Consider the following 14972-nt stretch of genomic DNA (forward strand, 5'->3'; position numbering starts at 1 on the left):
GGGTCCATGGCCCCAGGAGCCTAAGAGCAACCCACCCTCCAAGGCAGAGGCCCCCCAAAGCCCAGGAGGACCAGGTCCCCCAGGACAGCCACCCAATGCGGGCCAGCACCCACCCCGATACCCAAGTCAGGCATCCCAGGGGACCAGGGACTCATTCACACACATGTATGGGTGTATGAAAGAGTCAGGGGGAGAGGGGGTATGGGGATGTAGGATTAGAGAGAAGGAAACCCACAAGTTAGTTATAGGGAACTTCCTCCAGAGAGTGAGCCATCCAACCGGTGGCAGTAGGAAACCCGTTCCCCGGGATCCCCCACAGGGCAGGATGAACTGGGGAGGGTGTCTCCATGCCCAGCTGTGTATATTCATAAGTCACCCTCATCCCATCCCCTACTCTCTGGACAAGCCTCCAGAACGTTGACCAATTAGGAGACACTTTATCCAAATCTCCTCATTCTCAAGAGAACACATCCCCCTGGAGAAAGCTCAACTTCAACAGCTCAACAGTGCTATATAATGTTGTTAATAAAATAAATTAAATAAAAATGACCACTGGAGGTTGTTAAAAAGCCTGATGGCTGTGGGGACAAAAGACGGCATAGAGCGATGAGCTTCCTGCCTTTTTTGATTCTCTGGCAAAAATGCTGTACAGAAGATGCCTTTTGTTGTCCAAAATGACCGGAACTCTAGCCCCTGTGCACCTCTCCACTACCATCTCCATGGTGTCCAAGCTTTTAGTTCTTAGAATGGAGCCGAACTTTTTGATGAGCTTATTCAGTCTTTTTTTTGTCGTTGTCTTTTATGCTTCCTTCCCAGCATACAGCAGAGAAGGAAATGGCGCTTGCCACCACTGACTGATATGTAAAACGACTTGAGCCTCCGAAGAAAGCCTATGCCCTGTCCAATAGGCCACCAACATGTGTACAGACCACTCCAGTTTGTTGTTTGGATGCACACCCAGGTATTTCTAGGTCTCAGATGCTGACAGCCTGGAGGGGTGGTTTAGACCTACAATAATTCACCATCACCATGGTCTTTAGTGCGTTCAGACATAGGCAGTTAGCAGCACACCAGTCGCTGAAAGCCAGCCACATTTGCAAGAAAAACACAGAAAAGCATTCAAACACATTGTCTGCAATTTCAGTTATTCTATGCTTAAAATGCTTTTGGTATTTTTCTCTTTACTGGTTTTATTTATATATTATATTTATAATATATTTATATCCATGTTTTATTATATTTCTATATAAAATTTTTGAAAATAGAAAAACCCAAAGTCCATTCCATTAAAGAGACTGGAAACTGGAGTATTTAAGATAAAATTTGAAGAGATGTAAATCGGGGATGTGAATTTAAATGAGCATGTAGCAAAATGACAAAGAACAGAAGAAATGATTTGTTAATGTCCTCAACAATGGGACATAAATTCTAATCTTAACACTTAGACTTCTATAAACAATTTTTCCCCACTCTGAAGAAGAGCCTATTAGTCTCCATCTCTAAATAATCCACTTGGTCTCCAACTAATTAGACATTTCCGTATGTGGAGATAGTGGCCCAGCTCAACAAGACCATTAACAAGGTTTGGATCTTTAAATGTAACCTCAGGCTCTGTAAAGAGACTGTGACCATATTAGTATAATACTGCCACCGATCAGACAGTATCACTGATCTTTGGTGATCTACTAGCTTTGATCAGTTGTTCTGCTGCTTTCAAGATAAAATATCACAATCAAAACATAATTTATTTAAACTTATTAATTAAAAACTGACAACTTGTATGGGGAACTTAAAGCCTATTACCTGCGTGTTCAGCATCACAATGCTCCCTATGTAAGAGGTGGTTTGTTGTAGTTTAGCAAAACTATGATGTACAGTATTCTCAAAGATTAAAATTTAATATTGAAACTTTGTTAACAATGAAACTGTATCAATAAACACATGTATTGGGTGAGGTAGATTTATAGACAATGAAATAACTGATGGATTAGAAAAAGAAATTGTGTTTTTTATGGGTTTATTTTTTTTGTATTTCTTTAGCGGTGGTGTGAAGACATATGTGCTGTGTCTGCTTTTCTTGTGATGCCTCTGGCATCTATTTTAGCATTGCATTAAGGGGGAAACATCAGAATGAACCTGGTTTGAGGTCATGATGTGGTCACACTGGCTGGATGTGTGGAGACGACTGTTATGCAAGTGTCATTGCAGGATATCATCACTTGGGCATAGCAGTTTTGGGTGGTGGGGGGCCATTTTGTGGTCCTTTGTATACAATTATTTGGTTGCAACAGCTGAGGTTTTGAAACAACAGATATGTGGTTTCACGTGATACTATCAACGTGCACAAGCACCACCATGTGGCTTCTGTTGGGGATCTTTGCAGTCATACCTCCTGAAGTGACATGGGGTGGTCTTTGCTCGTCACACTTCTAAGATGGTATGTCAAATGTGACAACATATAAACACCAGTGGTTGGCAGTGGTTGTGCTTTTGAATGCTGTACGGACGATTTGTTATTTGTACCACCAACATCCGTGACCTCTCTCGTAAATTATCATCTAGGCCTGTGATGGCTGTCTCAAATTCACCTGCAGCATGAAAGTTCTTCTTACGATGTAAGGCAAGGCAAAGGCAAGTTTATTTGTACAGCACAGTTCAACGACAAAGTGGTTCAAAATGCTTTACAGGGACATTGAAACATAAAGTAAGAATTTAGAAGCATAATTTAAAATTCAAAAGAAAAGGAAAAGGAAAAAGAAAGAACATTAGATAAAAACAGTATTAAAAATATGATCAAGTTTAAAAATTCAAGCTTAAAAGAAACAATTCAAATTTGGAATTAAATAAGAACTTTAATCAAATGTAATAACAAACAGGTGAGTCTTTAACTTTGATTTAAATAAACTGAGTGTTTCAGCTGATTTGAGGTTTTCTGGGAGTTTATTCCAGACATGTGGAACATAGAAGCTGAACACAGCTTCTCCATGTCTGGTTCTGATTCTGGGAACTGATAAAAGAAATTCAGATGACCTGAGGGGTCTGGTAGGTTCATATTTGTCAAGAGGTCACTGATGTATTTTAGTAAACCTTTCAGAGCTTAATAGACCAGAAAAAAAACTTTAAAATCTATCCTCTGGTAGACAGGCAGCCAGGGTAAAGACCTCAGCGCTGTACTGTGGTCCACTTTCTTGGTCTTAGTGAGGACTCCAGCAGCAGAGTTGTAAATAAGCTGCAGTTGTCTAATAGATTTTTTTTTTGTTGGACCTGTAAAGAAGCTGTTAAAATAATTAAGCCGACTAAAGATGAAAGCATGGACTAGTTTATCCAGGTCCTGCTGAGACATTAGATCTTTTACTCTTGATTTATTCTTAAGGTGATAGTAGGCTGACTTTGTGATTCTCCTAATGTGTTTTTCAAAGTTTAAGTCCATCAATACACCCAGATTTCTGGCCTGGTTGGTGATTTTTAGGTGTTTAGAATGAAGCTCTGTGCTTACCTTTAATCGTTCCTTTTTGGCTCCAAAGGCAATCACATCAGTTTTATTTTTGTTTAACTGAAGAAAGTTAAGGCACATTCAGTCATTAATCTCCTCAATGCATTTACCAAAAGCCTGTACGGGGCCTCGGTCTCCTGGTGACATTGTAATATATATCTGTGTGTCATCTGTGTAGCTATGGCTACTAATTCTGTTGTTCCTTATGACCTGTGCAAGTGGGAGCATGCAGATGTTAAACTGAAGAGGCCCCAGGATGGAACCTTGGGGAACTCCACATGTAATTCTTGTCTACTCAGTTAGTTACCTAGTGACACAAAGTACTTTCTGTTCACTATGTAAATTTTGAACCATTGTAGTGCAGTGCCAGAGAGGTCCACCTAGTTCTCCAGTCATTTCAATCAATCAATCAATCAATCAAACTTTATTTATAAAGCCCTTTCATGCCAAAGGCAATACAAAGTGCTTTACAAGATAAAAAAAAATTGAACACAATTCAATTCATGCATATTAAAACCAAAATAAGCCTTTAAACATAAAAAAGAAAATTACCGATGTAAAGTTGCGTATCATCAGCATAGCTGTGAAAATCAATGCTGTGTCTCCTGATGACATCCCCAAGCGGCAACATATACAAATTAAAAAAATTAAAATTTGAGTAATATATTGTGGTAAACTGTAACAAATGCAGCACTGAAGTCTAGTAAAACTAAGATTGACATTTTTCCGTAGTCTGTATGCAAACATATGTCATTAACCGCTTTGGTCAGAGTGGTCTCAGTGCTGTGGTGCTGTCTAAAACCTGTTTGGAAGACGTCATAGCAGTTGTTTTTTGTTGAAAGGTCATTCAGCTGATGAAAAACACTTTTTCAATGAAAAAACTTAGAAACAAAAAATTTGAGATCAGCCTGCAGTTGTTAATGTGCGTCTTGTCTAGATTATCCCTTTTTAGCAGAGGCTTAATCTGAACAGATTTGGCTCTATAGTCTTTGAGGCCTTTTTGGAAAAAACCTGTGACCAGGATGTCTATGTGGTGGGAAAGGTTTTCACCTTGTCCCCTCTTCCCCCTAAATTGCACTTCCCAGGTGCAATCAGAGTTGACTGGGGGCAGATTTGAATACCTGTATATTTAACAGGAGCAGCGTCCATTCTCTCTTTTCTGGATGGCCCTGATGGACCTCTAGCCGTCATGGCAGAGGTGAGTACGCACTCAGCTGATCATACTGTGAGTATTGTGCCATTTCCTTGTCAGGTTCTGGCAGCTTTTCATATGTTCACATTGAGCTTAACCTCCTTACAGCGTGGCAGACAGCTGATCACTGCAGTCGGATTGGCGTTACCCCGGGTGGGTTAGCCACAGGAGTCAGTTGGTGAAGATTGAGTTGCAGATTGGTGGACAATATTCCGTGTCACCTGCTTATTTCCCTGTTTATTTCCTTCTCCATCAGGAATTGCATAAACTGGCCGGCAAATGAGCGCGCCTTGGAGCGCATCACTTTTCGGCACAGGAAGGATGCTGCTGTTTTGTCCTGAGTGATTGTTTATGCAGTCAAGTGTACCTGGTCCACTCGTTTACTGACCGTTGATCCAGATCATATCCTGGGGTGGTGGAGGAGTCAAATTAGCTTATCATTTGGAAGTTGCAGCCTGTGGTTTTATACTTTTTTTTTTCTGTTTGAGGGTCTTATTGTGTTGTGTTGTAATTTGTGTTTCTTTTGCATGTATAACACTCTACATTGTATTTAAGGTTGCAGCTTCTAGTGGGATCCCCCACCTACACCCTGGGTCTATGGTAGTCAGGACCTCACAGGTTGGGTGATATTTTTAATGGTTTATTTTATATTGATGTGTGTAAATAAAATAAGGTCTTGTTTCGTAAAGCCGTTTAAGTGCTTAATTTGAGTCTGTCTTTTTTACTGGAGGGTATTCCAGTTGGCGTTGTCATTTTTCTTTAAGTTTAAACAAACCTTAATTGTCTTACCACTCATCACATCTAAATCAAGAGGAGTTCAGCTGACGCAAAATGTCCTGCAGATCTTTACTGTTAATAAGATAAAACTGTGTCATGGTGTTTAAACTCATTTTCAATTGACACATTATAACTAGTGGTGTGGCTACAGTAGTGAAGAAGGAAAAGTACTCATAGTAAGTGCATGCTGCATGCTGTCTTCTGTTTGTAACTTTTCTGCTTTCAGCTACCATCGCTGGCCAGCCCCATTGCTGAGGGTGTAAAGAGGAGCCAAGAACATAAGTCTCCTTTGCCTGTACATAGCCTCTCCACCAACATGACTCATGCAGTGCCTCCTCACGGCCACACATGGTAACTGGGTGCCCTGCAGCCCCATGGGCCTAGAATGTGCCGGCCTAAAGGCTATCACTGCACAAAATGAGGTTTGTTGCTCCCTGGCTGAACAACTTAGTGAGCTTGAACTTGTTTGTAACAAGGACAATGATACTGACAAAAACTGGGCCTCCATCAGCTCTGCCCTTCATTAGGGCTGCAACTAATGACTATTCTGATGGTCGATTAGTCACTGACTATTAAAATGACTGGTTGACAATCGGATTCTGTATCTCATAATTATTAAATGGCTCTTATTTCACTTTCAGCTTTGAAATCTTGCATGAGGTTGTTACATAAGTCCAATGTGCCTCTTCTTTAAATGTTCGAGCATTGCAGACATACTTCCGTGGTATGCAAGGTCCGCTTTACCAATCTCGCATCCATTTCATTTATTTTGTAAGTTTAACGTGAAGTTATTTCAGACTTTTGATGTCCTCTGCCACCGTTTTATTCCCTGGTTGGCCGCCATACTTTTCCCCTGGTGGACTTTATTGTGCATGTGCAACTCTCAGCAGAGATGGGGAAGAAGACAATGTCTCTCGCATACCATCCTGGATCAACTACCTGAATTTCCCCCAATTGACAGCCTCAGTCAACCCTAAACTTTTACAAGGTTCTGTCAGCAATCCGATCACTGAAGAACAAGTCTCCTGGTACCGATTGCACTCCTTGCTGTTGCCAGTAAGGTCCTGGTCAAGGTGATACTGCAGAGGCTGATTTACAACATCAGTGTTGATGCTCCCAGACTCACAGTGCAGCTTTAAAAAAGGGCAGGAGTATGGTCGACATAGTCTTCACAGCCTGTCAACTTCAGGAAAAGTGCAGGGAAACAACAACAGAATCTGTTTATGGTTTTTGCTGATCTCTCCAAAGCCTTTGACACTGTACAAAGAGACTTCTTGTGGGACATCCTCCAATTTGGATGTCCTAACAAGTTGTCAGCATCCTCCCACAATTTCACAATAGTATGAACGCCAAGATGACAATAGGACAAGAGTCTGCCTCCTTCCCTAGACAACAGTGGGCTGCCAGTGGTCTATAGGGTTGATGGCAACCTTTTTAATAACAGAAGGCTACAAGAGATTACAAGGTGCACGGAGTAAGCATGATTGAGCTGCAGTATGCTGATGACTGTGCTCTTGTAGCTCAAACTCTGGAAAATCTTCAGGCTGTCCTTAATGCAGCAGTGAAGGCATACTGCAGGATGGGGTTGACCATCAACACCACCAAAACAGAGGTGTTCTGCCAATGGAGTACTGACACCACATCAACCTTCACTGCTGCTGAGAAAGATCTGCCCATGGTATCATCTTTCATACAAAGGGAAGTATACTCTGTGAAGACAGCAGCATTGACAAAGCACAGAGTCTTTCAAAACAAGAACATACATCTTCACGCTTATGTATATGTTTATCAAGTCTTCTTATCAAGTCACTACCCACTGTGAAACCTGGGTGACCCACAGTGGCCACCTGAAGTCTTTGGAACAGTTTCATATCCGCTGCCTTCAGCTAATCTTGGGAATAACCATGTACGACAGAGTGCCTCATACTGAGATTATAAGGAGAACAGGCTGCAAAAGCATTGAGGACACCATCACCCATCTTCAGCTACGATGACTGGGGCATGTTTTAAGAATATCCCACAGCCGGCTGCCACACAGAGTTCTCTATGGTCAGCTCCATCACAGCCAATGCTCTGCGGGAGGGCAGAAAAAGTGCTATAAAGACCAGTTGAAAACAACCCTAAAGAAGTGCCACATCAAGCCTGAGGAATTGGAGAGCATGGCTGCTGACCGAAACACCTTGCAGCAGCTGTTCCTCGACAGAACCCATATACTTGAGGAGAGGACAAGCAGGATTCAGTAATAAAGGCAGAGAAAATTCAGGACAAAAAAACACATGAATGATTACCAGTAACACCACAACTACAGACACCATCTGCAACAGGAGCTGTGGATCCAGGATAGGATTATACAGCCACCAAAAAGCCCATTGTTAAGGAAAAAGTGGACATCATCATCAGTTTCGATGGACAACAATAATAAATAATAAATGAACAACGCTAAATCCATCTCTGCACATCATAAGTTAAAAGTGGAGAATCAAAACTCAAAATTGAGGGAAAACATCTTAAAAAGGCAGACAAGAGAAACGCATTAATGCTGTTGTAAAATCGTTGTTTTTTTTTTGTTTTTTTTTTAGTTTCCATACATACTTAAGCCCTCAAAAACATGCTATTGACCGAGCTGCGATGCATTCATCAGAACACAAACTCATTTCACATAAGGATGAAAGGGACTCTCGCCGCCACCCTCCTACTTCTCACTAGAACACTTGCTGGTGTTTTCACACACTGTCACACAATTCAGCTTGTGGTGTCGTGAGTGACGCAAGGAGGGATGTCGTCAATTAGCTTTAGTTTCTAAAAGACGAGATGACTCAAAATTTTGTTATTTGGCATTTTAACACTAAAAGGGCAGTGTCAGACACCTTCATCTGCCTACCAGAGATGATAAAGGGTTAAGAACAGCACAAAACTCAGGGCTGCAAATGACACATGTGAACATCTAATTATAAGGGCTCAAATAAGATGAAAGTTGATATCTGTTATCACCATGGGAATTTCTAAATAACTGCAGCTGCAACAGGTCAGAAAGTAAACATGTGCTACTGATTTAAACAAATTTGTGCTGTGAACTATTGACAGATTTACAAGCCAACAAAGAAAAATCACATGTATGAAGAGCATGGACAGAGATGAATCTGCATGCGACACATACACCACCACAGCGAAGGGCATTTCGTTGATCACCAGTGCCTTATAGCTTTGGTTTAACAAGATTAAAACATAATTTTGGCATATGCATATGCAAAAACACCTAAACTTCTGTGGGTTTTAATGAAAGATTCAGGACTCACTTTTCAACAGTTGTCATTGTTGCTGTCAGCTGATTACAGTTAGGGGCTGATAAATTCTCTGTTCAGAACAAGCACAGCTGATTGCAAGTGTGAAGCTAAGTGATCCCTCCAAAGAAGCTTTTTAAAGCAGATACTGAAGAGCTTTCAGCTGGATAATTCCAGTTTGAAACAAGAAATGTCAATTAATAGAAACTGTGGAAGTCATGACAAGAGCTGAAAGATTAAATTGCATATTTGCTGACAAGGCACAACCCCTCCAAACTGCAAAGAAGCAGCAGGAATTATTTTAGTCCTAACTAAAGAAAACTACTTGCTTTTACTTATTTTCTCCTCAACTATAAAATAGTCAATCATGACTTAATCAAATTTTAAAACATACAATGATATAAAACATTACATTCAAATAGTTATTGTGACACCAACACTTTCAAAGTTTAATTTAGGAGATTAACTTTTTAAAATCTGAGGCCCTCCATTTGGGGTCTTTGTAAACAGATGGTGCCAAGCTGTGCCAAAATGGCCATATTACTCATAGTTCATAGCAGCAGGACATGAGGAGGCAGGACTCAAATGCAAGACTGACACAAATGCTGGATGTGGACAGAAGATCTAGGATGGTTTATTACAACAAAAAGTGCTACAGAAACAGGCAGATCCTGAAACTAATGTTACAAAAGGCAAACCAAGATGACTGGATGGATGGGCTGAGAACAACAACTAAAATAACACAATGAACTGTCAATAGAACAAAGAAAAACCAGGAATACAGATACTGAGGGGCTAATCATAAATGAGAAGCAGGTGTGATGTTAAACAACCAGAAAAATTAAAATTTTGGAGACGTTTCCTGAACTGTCTGTACTAAAACCTCTCTAATTTTTCTGTTGCATTTTGGACTATGCTGAGATAATGTTCACATGCTGTAATATTATTTAATAGAGGTATATTTAGGCATATTTATCCAGTTGGTTTTAATTAGTTATTTGTTTTTAGACAAGCCAGAAGCCTTTTTCATTTGTGCCATTTGCCTTCTTCATTTTTTCTTCATCATTTACACATATACTTACATTCACACATCTTAACAAATCTCACAAATATTCCTTTTACTATGACTATAAAAGTATTTGAATTAACCTTATGGTTACAGAAATATTTCATATTGAGTGTTCAGTTTTTGAGTCCTAGAAATGGGCACAAGGATCAAATGCTTAAACTGGCATTACATGAGGATGTGGAAAAGTCTTACATGAGTAAGATACTGGCACAAGAGAGCCAAATATATCAACATTTCTCTTGACAATAGAAGAATAAAATACAACAAAAACTTTACATTAAGGTCCACTGCACGAAAGGGCAATGACAGCTTTTTTGCTAAATACTTTCACATTTTCGGTTTATTAATCACAGACCTCCCTCTTCTGGCTATGTTTATCTGACATCCTACTGTTTGAGAAGCTTGGCAATTGATCATTTCTTTTTGTTAATCTTGCTAGACTTTTTAACTCTCTGAAATCAACTTTTTTATCTTCAGGCTTAAATCAACTGACCCACTTAGCAAGCTCCATACATGGTGAGTAAATCCACAATCCACTCAAAGAAAACTAAGTGCAATGTTCAGTCTGAAATCATGAAGGTGCTTCTATTTCACAAAGAATGTTCTTTTTTTAACTGTTTAACTTAAACTGGTGACTTTCTGGTCACAAGCCCTTCATTTAAAGATGGTCACTTAAAAAACTTCAATGTTACTACTGTTCTCCGGCTTTGTTTTATTGTAAATGTTTAATTCGCCTCATGGAATGTTGTGATTTTAGTCCTAATTCACTGATATGAGAATTCGGAGATAAGGCTGTTATTGTGAACAGGTGACACATTCACACAATTTACTGAGTTTGCCAGCTCAAAGAGTGGCACTAAATGTCATATCATGACTTTATCACCTTTCATCCCCCAGCAATGAGTGGCTATTTCAGCAAGTACTTCACAGACGTCAATAGTGATGAGTAGATCTGACCCACTTAACCTGCTGTCATGATCGCATGTGAGAGACATGTTAAAACTGACGAACAATCAATAAACAGGCAGCACAGAGGTGCGAACCAAAGCCATGGAAATTCTGCTTTCCTTTTCCCACAGTGGCATGTCTTTTCTGACATGCCATGCATATAATTTGAAAGAGCTATTTTTGGATTCTGTTTAAGGATGTTATACCAGATCTGAAGTTTAGTGCAGGAATGTTGAGGAGATTTTCTGGACTTGCATTCCAACCTTGAACACATGTGAGTTTCACATGATCAACAACAGTATGAGGGTGCTTTTTTAAGAAGTGCTGCGGTCACCCTTAAAGACATGGTCAGAAACTTTGACATCTGGTAGTAACAACAGTACTACCTGTTGTGCCTTCTTGTGGAAATGAATAAGTAGAAGTAGTTCAAACATCTGATCTTCTCCATCCCTTTTGCCTTTGAAATGCCATGGACCCCACCCCCCTAGGAGGATAGCACAGCTTGAAGGAAAGTTCTCTTATTTAACTATCTAAAGTCACCATTTTTAATAAGTCAAAGGAGATTAATGTTATGTAAAACATTTTATAAACAATAAACACTAATGGATCTTTCCATTCTGTTGGCTATATAAAAGCAGAACAAAGTCAAAACCTGTAGGTGCTTTAGCCACACATACACTACCTGCCAGATTCTGCAGTTTAGCTTCACCAAGAGAATCAATTTTTCACAACTCTCTTAAAAATACAGGCCCAGAACTGACAGAGCCAAATCCACCATGTCCTGGAGCCAATTGTGTCTCAGGCACGCATAGCTCTGCTTTAAGCGTGTACAAGTATGAAGCTGAATGGTTTTAAAACTATCAATGTGACATGCAATGCAGCAACAGTCCTTATATCTGCCACAGCCAAATGTAAAATGAGCCACCTCCCTGCTAAGCCATGTCCCCATTATGATCCCCTTTATTAATGACACCAGAATGAGCCATTTCAAAGCTGCATTAAAGAATTTAGCTATTCATATCATCTATCAAAGACACTTCAGAAGTCGGCTGGCTCTTATTTAGTTTTCACATGGCAGAAACTGCAATGGAACAGAAGTACCTAATCACACACAGACAACAACACATTTCCCTCTGTTGCTGCTTTAGAGGAACCCCAAAAAAGCCCCAAGTGTAACCCACCAAAAGAACGCATCAAACACAAAGAGCACAAAACAGCAGATTGGTAAATCAAAGCCAACTGTTTCTATTTATCATTTAGATGAAAACAAAATTATGTCTTCTTTCTTTTAGACATGTCAGACCAAGAATATATAAAAGGGACTGAATTTCTGACTTAGCAGATGAAATAGTTCTCTCTTCCAGGGGTGGCATTTCTGTGGGTGCATCCCAAATGAGGGGGTCAGACAAGTTAAGGCTTGTCCTAAAATGGACACATGTTCTCCATTGTAAAGGCAAGCTCTTCCCAGCCAGGAGATCAATGCGACCTGTCAGAAGTCACCCACTTGCTGTCAAAGCTCAGAGTGATGTTTTAGGGGGGCTGGGGCTTTTGGGTGGGGGAGGACAGCAAATTATGTAGAGGAATCTCACAGGGCTGTCTGCATTTTTGCATTCTAATTTCAGAGAAGGTGGGGGGTAATGGTTAAGAACTGGGGCCCCCTGAAGATGGGATACTGCAGGTAGCACTAAGTGGGGGCAAATGAGAGCTGGCAGATGTCACAGCAAGTACACATTTGCATCTCTTGCTTGTTTTGGCCATAGATATGGATAAAGATTTTATTTTACCCACCAATCGACAAAAAATATACTCAATGTTTCTTCAAGTTAGCGTTGCACAAAATTTTGCAAATTTGCCAGTGCAGCTGAACATTAGCACTGTTGATTGCAACTATCAGTTTGGGTGTCAACAAATGAGGCCCAGTCCCAGTAGCCATATGTGGTGTTGACTTTGCTTGGGTGCAGCAGGTCTGACAGACAGCTGTCCCTCCTTGAGCTCCGGTCACCCCACCTGTTGACTCTGTTGCCACATGTTTATCTTTGTGGCCCCATGCTGTTCCCTTACAGCCAAGAGCCGAAAGGGGTCTTAACCAGCAAACAAAATCAGGGCTCTCACTTAAGATGGCATCTGACCAGTTTGGAAGGATGGGGTAAAATGTTGAAAGATTTGGTCATGTCAACAATATAAGATACAGTCATATGAAAAGAAAGTAAGGTTTTACATATTATGACAACAGAAAATAATCTGGCTCTTGTCAGGTCTCAAAGTCAGTAAGATGCTGCATAACCTCAGAAAGCTGAGTCTCACCAGAAAATCTGAAATCTAAACATTTGTTCGCAAGTATGTTATTTTTGCAGTCTAGGCTTTAATATTGTGAAATGAGAGCATTTTTATTTTAAGTTATTTTCAAATTATACCATGTCATGTAACAGGAATAGCAATGACTGAGTATAAAACTTTGTAATCCATAACAATGTTTATTTGTCTAACCCAAGCCAAGTCTACATATTTTTTAACTCATAACCATGACAATTAGTAAGTTGTAGCAAATTAGGAAAGTAATCTTGAAATTTGTAAAGAGAATGTAACGGTTTGAGGAGGACGTGAATCCAAATGTAGGCTGAAGAGGTAGGCAGCAGAAGACTACAATGATTAGAGGTTTAATGAAAACAACTTCTGCAAACAAGGCTGGAAACAGAAACACGGGGAAACAACAAACAATCAGGCAAAGAGTAACTGAAACCAAAAGGTAAATATACTGAAGACAACTAATGAGGAGCAGGTGAAGCAAATTAAACCATGTGTGTTAATGAACAGGAAGTAAAACGGAATGTAATACACAAGAGGGATGAACAACAAAACAGGAAATGAGACCCAGAGACAACCAAGATAAACAGACTAGTACAGGGAACTGACGCAGGGATAATTACAAACCAGGACAGCAACTTGGCAAAGGCAAATCCAACAAAAACCAAACCAAACCCCACAGATCATGACGGAGAACAGTTTGAAGTAAAACCTGTGATTGTGGATTCAAATCAAAACAAAACATAGGTACTGAACAATTTCAGTTTACACTGTAAAACGGCTCCGCAATTTTCCATAGACTAGTGTAAGTATTTTAAATTTTGTCACATTTCCCCAGATGAACAACAGATTACATAATACACCTTGCCATTATTTACATATCAAAAATTAAACCACAATGCAGCCTCAGTGTCTGGAAAAAGTAAGTATAGCCACACTAATTAGTCAGGGGAATTAAGAAAAAGTAGCAGCCAGGCGCTACTGATCAAATGCACTTGAAATTATCATCAGCATATGTAAGCACCTCTATAAAATAAGCAATTCTGAAACATTCAGATATGTGTTAACACAATGTCAAGATCCTAAGAAAAAATAATTATCTTAGAGAAGAAACTGTAGCATCATTCTGGTAAGTCTATTTCCAAACAAACTAATGTCCATCATTCTACAGTGAGAAAGATTAATCACAAATCTAAAACATCATTAAGCAAAATTCAAACTGAGCATTTAAACACAAACACCTTGTATCGCTGTCAAGCATGAAAGTGGAGAGCTGATGATTTGGGCTTCTTGTGCAGCAACAAGACCTGTGCACCTTGCAGTCATTTAGTCAACCATGACCTCATCTGTACACTGAAATATTTAAGATTCAAATGGAAGGTCATCTATGTGAAAGCTAAAATTTGGCCAAAATGGGACACATAACATGACAATGAGCCCAAACAGACTCGCAAATCTACAACAGAGTGACTAAAAAACAAAAAATCAAGGTGTTGCAATGATTTAATCATAGTTCAAATCTCAACCTGACTGAAGAGAGCGATGCATAATTAATTTCCTGCAAAAGTCATTTTACTGAAACAACATAAGAGGACCAAGGTTCCTCCAATGATGTGGGAAACTGTTAACAGCTTATAGAAAAGCTGCTTGCTTTTCATTCGAAAGTTACTGCGTCATGTGGTGTTAATAATAATAATAATATTAATAATAAAACAGTCTAATACAGGGCTACTTGATTTGGTCCTAGGAGGGTCGCAATCTAGCAGGTTTTCCTCGTATTCCTGCTTCACCATACCTATATCAAATTAAATGGATCTAACAGCCAATCAAGTTCTGCTCAATGACTCATTGAGTCTCATTTGACTGATATGAGTCAGGTGTGTTAAAGCAGGGAACATGGAAAACCTA

The sequence above is a fragment of the Melanotaenia boesemani genome, chromosome 14 (assembly GCF_017639745.1).
Source record: "Melanotaenia boesemani isolate fMelBoe1 chromosome 14, fMelBoe1.pri, whole genome shotgun sequence".
Classification (NCBI taxonomy): Eukaryota; Metazoa; Chordata; class Actinopteri; order Atheriniformes; family Melanotaeniidae; genus Melanotaenia; species Melanotaenia boesemani.